Source organism: Populus alba, unplaced genomic scaffold (assembly GCF_005239225.2).
Source record: "Populus alba unplaced genomic scaffold, ASM523922v2 scaf294, whole genome shotgun sequence".
Taxonomy (NCBI): domain Eukaryota; kingdom Viridiplantae; phylum Streptophyta; class Magnoliopsida; order Malpighiales; family Salicaceae; genus Populus; species Populus alba.
In genome coordinates this window covers 1-7,867 of record NW_027340154.1, presented here as the reverse complement: position 1 = coordinate 7,867, position 7,867 = coordinate 1, and the positions used below count along the sequence as shown (strand labels likewise).

The 7,867-nt window shown below is 46.4% G+C and overlaps 1 pseudogene; it reads left to right on the top strand.

Annotated features, from left to right (window-relative positions):
- Positions 1–7,459: 7,459 nt before the first annotated feature.
- LOC118036261 (5.8S ribosomal RNA) lies at positions 7,460–7,620 on the top strand (annotated as a pseudogene).
- The last annotated feature ends 247 nt before the right edge of the window (positions 7,621–7,867 follow it).

Below are 7,867 nucleotides of genomic sequence, written 5' to 3'. Positions count from 1 at the left end.
TTTTTTGATCAAATGTAAGTATTGTATAGATCAAAAAGGAGCTGGAGACCAGCAATACAAAGAAAAGGGGACAGAGTCCCTTGACTAAAACAGGACCTGACAAAACAAGCTTGCCGAGCAAAAGAAAAAGGAAACAGACTCCCTTGAACAAACCATAAACAAGACCAGCTTGCTTAAAAGCAAAGGGAACATACTCCCTTGAACAAGCATGAAAACCATATGATAAATACATACATCCAAACAGCATCTCTAGGACCAACCAATAGAAATACAGCACTACAGGGATCATCATCACGAGAATAACCCCACGAAGAAACCAAGCAGGACATGAAGAGACCAGCCGTGCAGCTCCGCAAGCCAGCTCCCATCAGAGATTGGAATAATGGAAGCCTAACACAGCCAAGACAGCCCAAAAGAAGCAACCAACAGATCATGCCGCGTGGATGCAACAACAACAAACAGGGGCCGACACTCACCATAATAGCAGGCCTAACAAATTAATATTTTAGCAACAATGGACATTAGCCAGCAGACCACAATCAGAGAACGAATAAAGGAGAGCCCTTTCATCATCACAGCCAAGAAAGCAGAGCCCTTTCATCATCACAGCCAAGAAAGCAGAGCCCTTTCATCATAACAAAGGAAGCCAATCAGAATCTCCCACCCATCCAGATTAAAGGAAGAACCATGCGGAGGCTAAAAGGCTAACAGCCAATAACGGGCAGCTATGTGTAACTCCAGCATGGGGGGAGAAGAAGAAGGGCCCCATCATCAAAAGTTTCACGTGAGGCCGAAAGCATGAGCCATGCATTCACGTTGCAAACTCTGAAGGAGAGGGCCATGATTATATAATTCCAGCACAAAAAAGAGCAGCCACCCGAGGACCCACCCGAGGACAAGAAAAATCCCACTTGCCATGAACCATGCATTCACGTTGCAGACAACGCTTGGACAAGAAAAATCCCACTTGCATGAACCATGCACACACGAGATGCACCCACTTCATATATCTGCCAAAGAAGAGCTCACTTGGACCCACCCATGAATTACCCATGCAGTAGCTTACGTCCAAACCAGCCACAAGAACGAGCGGTCAGTCTTGAATCAGTGTTCATCTTCGACATGTATGCGCAGCAGTTCCCATCAACCAACCAGCAATGAAAGTTGAACAAAAGCATTGCCATGAGCAGCTTATCTTCAGAGGACCGCAACATGCACCTCAACCAACATTGAGAATGTGGTGGTCTTTCTCGTAGAAGTGAAAAACAGTATAGAACATAATCTGAAATTTTCTAAAAAGAATGCCCACCGCAGAACTCTTTCCTTCAAAAGTTCTCTTGTTTCTTTCTTCCCAGATGAGATAAACCGTGAGACCCAAAGAGACTCTTCTCATTCGGGCTTCTAAGTTATTTCCTCCAGTGTGAAGCCCCCTGATGGCACTGGTTAAGGTCATCATCCTCCTATTGATGCGCAGCCACAGCTTGATTTGCAACCAGAGGGAAGCTGACCAAGAGCAAGTGAAAAATAAGTGGCTGTGTGATTCTTCTATCTGCCCACACAGTACACACGAGGTATCTAATTGAAGAAACCGCAGCCGATCTTTTGTTCTCAATTTTCCCAACACTGCTAGCCATAAAATGAAGTTGTGTCTTGGCATAGACCATTTCTCCCACACTACTCGCGCCCAGCTAACTTGAGGACCAGAGAGTCTAAAAATAATTATATGCTTGCACCGAGAAGCTGTCATCCCCTCTGTTCCATTGCTGGAGTAATGCTACTGCCTCCTCTTGGCACCACAGTCTTCAAGCAACTGATCTTTTAGCATAATAATAGATTTCCAAAAGAGGGGATGAAGAGTGATGTGCAGTCACAGCCCATATAATATTCTGACGCAGGTAAAAGTGATGAACCCATTTGATCCATATGGAGTCAGTTTTGAGGTGGATATTCCAGAGCTGTTTTGCTAAGAAACTCTTGTTACGAGCTTTTAGATCAAATAGACCTAGGCCTCCTTCCTTTTTGGGGAGACAGAGCTGCTTCCAGGCCACCAGAGCAGAGTTGCTGTTTGTATGGTTGCCTGACCACAAGAAGTTTCTGCAGATGCAAATAAATTTGATGAACTACATTGCTTGGCATAGGAAAGATGCTAAGCCAGAACTGAACCATTCCATAGAGTACCGTCCGCACAAGCTCCAATCTCCCAGCATAAGTGAGATGTTTTCCCATCCAACTTTGCACTGCCAATTCCAGTTTCTGCAACAAAGGAGAGTATTGGCTTGCTAGAAGTCTGTGGGGACTGAGAGGGACACCAAGATATTTGAAGGGGAAACTTCCTTCTCTAAAGCCAGTGTCATGGAGGATTAACTGCTTCAAACTATCTCTAACTCCCCCAAAATAGATCGATGATTTCGCTGCATTTATAGTCAACCCTGAAGTTTGCCCGAAGATGATTAGCTGCTGGAAAATAGTGGAAACCGAGTGTCTATCCCCACGAGACAGCAAAAGCACATCATCAGCAAAGGCAAGGTGGCATATATCATGGACATTACATTTCGGGTGGAAGCAAAAATCACTATTCCTCGACGCTAGCTTAAGCATTCTGGAGAAGTATTCCATGCATAAGATGAATAAATATGGTGATAATGGATCACCTTGTCTAACTCCACACTTTCCAGGAAAGAAACCATAAAGAGTGCCATTTACTGCAACAGAGAAGGATGTAGTTTCAACACATTTCATAATTAAGTGCACAAATCGGTCTGGGAAGCCAAACACATGCAGCAGCTGACGCAGAAAATGCCACTGAACTGAATCAAAAGCTTTCTTGAAATCAAACCTTCATGAGACATCTAGGAGAAGCTCTTTTCCTGCCGTAATGACGAAGGAGCTCCTGGACTAAATTGATGTTGTCTGACATCATTCTCCCACCTAGAAAGGCATTTTGCAAATGGACTAATAATGACGTTTAGAGCAGAAGCTAATCTCCCCGAAAGGATTTTAGATATCACTTTATAGATCACATTGCAACAAGAAAATGGGCCGAAAGTCAGCTGCTGTATTTACATTTGCTGCCTTGGGGATCAGAGCAATAATAGAGTGGTTAACTTGCTTCAAAAGTTTCCCAGAAGTAAAGAAATTCTGAACAGCTGCACAAAAAATCCCCTCCAATGATATCCCATGATTTTTTGAAGAAGAATGAAGAATAACCATCCGGCCCTGGAGCTTTATCATTCCCAATACCAAACAGAGCATTTTTAATGTCGTCATTGGATACAGGAGCTAAAAGAGACTCATGAGATCTTTCATTGAGGCAGGGCCCACTTTGAATAACATCAATATCTAGGGGGGAGAGTTTCCTTGCAAGAGCCTAGGAGCTGCTGGTAGAACCTTACGAATTCTTCACCCATTTCAGCCTCTGATGTAGTCAAGGTGCCATCACTACAGTGAATAGCAGGAATATAAATTCCGTCTGTTTTTCTGATTCATTAGTGCATGAAAAAGCTTGTGCCTCTGTCACTGTCTTTGAAAAAGTTGCACTTAAGTTTCTGCGAGAAGAACATTTTCTCCAATGATTTAAGATTCATTAGTGTCAACCGTAACTGCTTATCATGCTCCAATAGGTGTAAATTGTCCCTGTCATCATGAAGAGCAATTTGGTGATTCTCTAGTGATGCCTCAGCTCTAGCAACTCTTTCAGATATGTGGCTGAAATGTAGTTTATTTAGCTCTTTCAAAGGTCTCTTCAGAAACTTGAGCTTCTTACAAAAGAGAAACATAGGCGAGCCTTGGATTGTGGCTGGTCCAGTTATCAGATATAAATCTGCAAGAAATTATCGTGAGAAGCCCACATATTGAAGAATTTAAAATGGCGTCTCCCCTGTCTGTTCTGGTAATCAAACCGAATAATTGCTGGAGAATGATCAGTGAAGGCCCCAGGATTGCCGAAGTGGACGTGAGCTGGAGCTTGTAGTGAAGACCAAAATGAGTTGACCAGAACTCTATCAATTTTGCTCCATACTCTTCCATTATTCCAGGTAAAGTGGCAACCCGTGAAATTGAGATCAACAAGCCCAAGGTCTGTACAACATTCTCTAAAATCCGATGTTTCATAGGTGGAGACAGGCTCTCCATTGTGCTTGTCAGTTTGAGACAGGACAGAGTTAAAGTCACCCATAACCAACCATGGGCAATTAGGCTGCCATGCTCTTAAGTCTGTCCATAGAGATCTTCTTGCAACAATTGTATTGAATCCATACACAAAAGTGACAGTGAAGCTAAGCTGGAGGACTAAGCTGCTGATAATTACATGTAACCCTTGAGCTGAACAATCAAGTAATTCAACTTTGACCGTTGATGGATTCCAAAAAACCAATATTCTGGCATTGTTGGCAGCTGTAGCATTAGTAAGGAACTTCCAGTGTTTCATCCGAAACTTATGCATGGAGGAAACCTTAGAAGAGTGCAACTTGGTCTCCAGAAGCCCACAAACATCCATCTTATGTTTCTTCATGAGGTTAACCACCTCATGTTGCTTCAGAGGACTGTTGAGTCCTCTGACATTCCAGCAATAGATAATCATTTACCAGCAGGAGAGGTAGGAGGCCTCCTACCACTACCACCTGATTTCCGAGTGTTACTCCTTGTAACCACACCTGGGGAAGCCGGAGGAGCTGCTTTCTGAGTGATCTCATTACCAACCGTCTCCCCAGTCCTGACATTGCAGCCAACCGAAATATCTTCACGAGATTGCTTTTGTGTTCTGAGCAATACAACATTTGAACCTGTCGTGCCTTCATTACTGATATTCTGATGAGTAATAGATTCATCACCCCGCACTCTAACATCCGTTGGGCCTGCCACTTCCTTGTCCTTGCTTGTTATCCTCTGGTGAGTAGCAGTTATAGGTGTTTCCTTGTGACTGGAGTTTGACTTCTTCCCCTTTACCACTTCCCAGCCACCAGAGACAGCTTCAACCTCTGCTTGCAGTGGATCTAAAGGCTGCTGAGAGGACTGACTACTCCCTTTGTTTCCCATAGCATTATTTGGTTTGGAAATGCTGGGGGAGTTCCTTGCTTTCTTGCTTCTGACTATTTCCCATTCTCCAGATGCAACTTCAGTAGCCATGGGATCATAACTATGTGAGGACTCACCAATCTGCCCGTTAGCTTTTCCCTGGCTAGTTGCAACACCAATCTGCCCATCAACCGGCCCAAGGCGATTAAAGACACTTCGGTCCTTGTTTGTAGTGGTAGCTGGATGGTTTTGCTTATCCACCGGTCTTGCCACCACGGGTTTAGGAGGAGGGGTACAAGCTCCCGTTTTGTGTCCCAAAACTTTACACAATGTGCAGAATCTGGGAAGTGTCTCATAGATCACCGGTTGGTTCAATGTGGTACCATTTGGTAAGTTGATGGCAATAGATGATTTCAAGTCTACACTTAGATCCAGTTCTACTAAAACTCTAGCATATGAAATTCTCAACATATTACAAGTAAGCTGGTCACTTTGGATGGGAGTGCCAAGCTTGCTGGCAATCTTGGCAAGGCAACGTGGTGACCAAACATTTCAGCGGCAAATTAGGAAACTTCACCCATACGGGAACACAGGGCCATTTCATCCTTCCCAAAACTAAAATATTCAGCATGGCTTTGAGGATTAAGGGCCGGCCATAGATCAAATATGGACCATTAGCTAAGACTGCCAAGCTTATCATCTATGTTTTTGAATTTATAAAACAAGCCATCCAGATTCATGAATAGACAAAGTGGCATCACATTTCCCAAGAGCTAGAAAATAATATTATTCAAAGCTTTAAACCCAGGAGATTTTCCAGCAATGTAGCCAACAATACATAACTCCCAAACATTATAATTATTATCAAGATCATCAAAACCAAGTCCAACAAGGTAAATCATTGCAAGAAGCTGAAAAACGTGGTAATTTAGACCTGTTATTGTGCTTCGGTTGGTTGCAAATAAGTCACGCCATTTCTCAACAGGAGCTGGAGCTTGTGGGCCATCTGTATGAGGAGCAACCTTTGGGAGATTATGGGCAACCCCATCCGCAACCAGGGGAGAATTGTTGGAGAGGAGGCACCGGTGAGGATCTCCTATTTGAAGGCGAAGGCTCTGGAGTCACTGAATGTCCAGATTCACTTATAGGCGAAACCCTCGAAGCACTGTTGGGGTTGATATCTACAATTTTCCCTGTAGAAGTTGGCAACGGGGAGTGAAAAGAACTTGGATATTCTCCAGATGCAGAATAATCAACTTCCTCATCTTCGAAGTCTTCCTGGTCAGAGCAATCCTCTACAATAATATGGTCCGGTGTAGAGGGGGAGGGGACAATCGGCTGTTGAACAGCCCCTTCCTCAGCAAAAAACACAAATTTGTCGGGACTGGACCCTCCAGCAACCACTTTAGGTGAGGGGGTAAGAGGCGGAGGAGATGGGGGGAGAGGCGGAGCAGCTAGGGCAAGAACCGAGTTGTTGTGTAACTCAACCTGAAGTTGTTGCTGATTCTGTACAGTGGTACGACGCGTGGTTCTCTTGTTTCTGGCCATGTGAAAGGAGGGAGACAGATTATAATCATAGAAGGGAAAAGCTACAGTAACCGAGATTCAGATTTGTGCTGGCGCCATGGACTGAGAGCTCTTTCTTGATTCTATGGGTGGTGGTGCATGGCCGTTCTTAGTTGGTGGAGCGATTTGTCTGTTTAATTCCGTTAACGAACGAGACCTCAGCCTGCTAACTAGCTATGCGGAGGTGACCCTCCGCGGCCAGCTTCTTAGAGGGACTATTGGCCTTTCCAGGCCAAGGAAGTTTGAGGCAATAAAACAGGTCTGTGATGCCCTTAGATGTTCTGGGCCGCACGCGCGCTACACTTGATGTATTCAACGAGTCTATAGCCTTGGCCGACAGGCCCGGGTAATCTTTTGAAATTTCATCGTGATGGGGATAGATCATTGCAATTGTTGGTCTTCAACGAGGGAATTCCTAGTAAGCGCGAGTCAATCAGCTCGCGTTGACTACGTCACTGCCCTTACACACCGCCCGTCGCTCCTACCGATTGAATGGTCCGGTGAAGTGTTCGGATCGCGGCGACGTGGGGCGGTTCGCCGCCGGCGACGTCGCGAGAAGTCCACTGAACCTTATCATTTAGAGGAAGAGAAAGTCGTAACAAGGTTTCCGTAGGTGAACCTGCGGAAGGATCATTGTCGAAACCTGCCTAGCAGAACGACTCCCGCGGGAACCCGTGGCATTGACAAGGGCTGGGGGCTCTTAGGGGGCACCCGCCCCTCGTGTCCTCGGCGAGCCGTGGAGGGACGCTGTCTGCGCCCTGCGCGGCTCGCAAACGGAACCCCGGCGCGAGAAGCGCCAAGGAAATTGAGTACTAGGAGCGGCGCCCCCGTAGCCTCGGCGTCGGGGGGCGCGCCCTTCTTTCTGGTGATAATCTAAAACGACTCTCGGCAAACGGATATCTCGCTCTCGCCATCGATGGGAAGAACGTAGCGAAATGCGATACTTGGTGGAATTGCAGAATCCCGTGAACCATCGAGTCTTTGAAACGCCAAGTTTGCGCCCGAGGCCTCCTGGTCGAGGGCACGTCTGCCTGGGTGTCACGCATCGTCGCCCCCTCTCCCCTCGGCTCGCGAGGGCGGGGGCGGATTACTGGTTCCCGCGCGCTCCCGCTCGCGGTTGGCCCAAAATCGAGTCCTCGGCGAACGGTCGCCACGACGAGCGGTGGTTGAAGACCCCTCGACACGGTCGTGCGCGGCGCCTGTCGCCCCCCGGGATCTCCTGGACCCTCGGCATCGAAAATTCTAGGATGCTCTCGTGCGACCCCAGGGTCAGGCGGGAACTACCCGC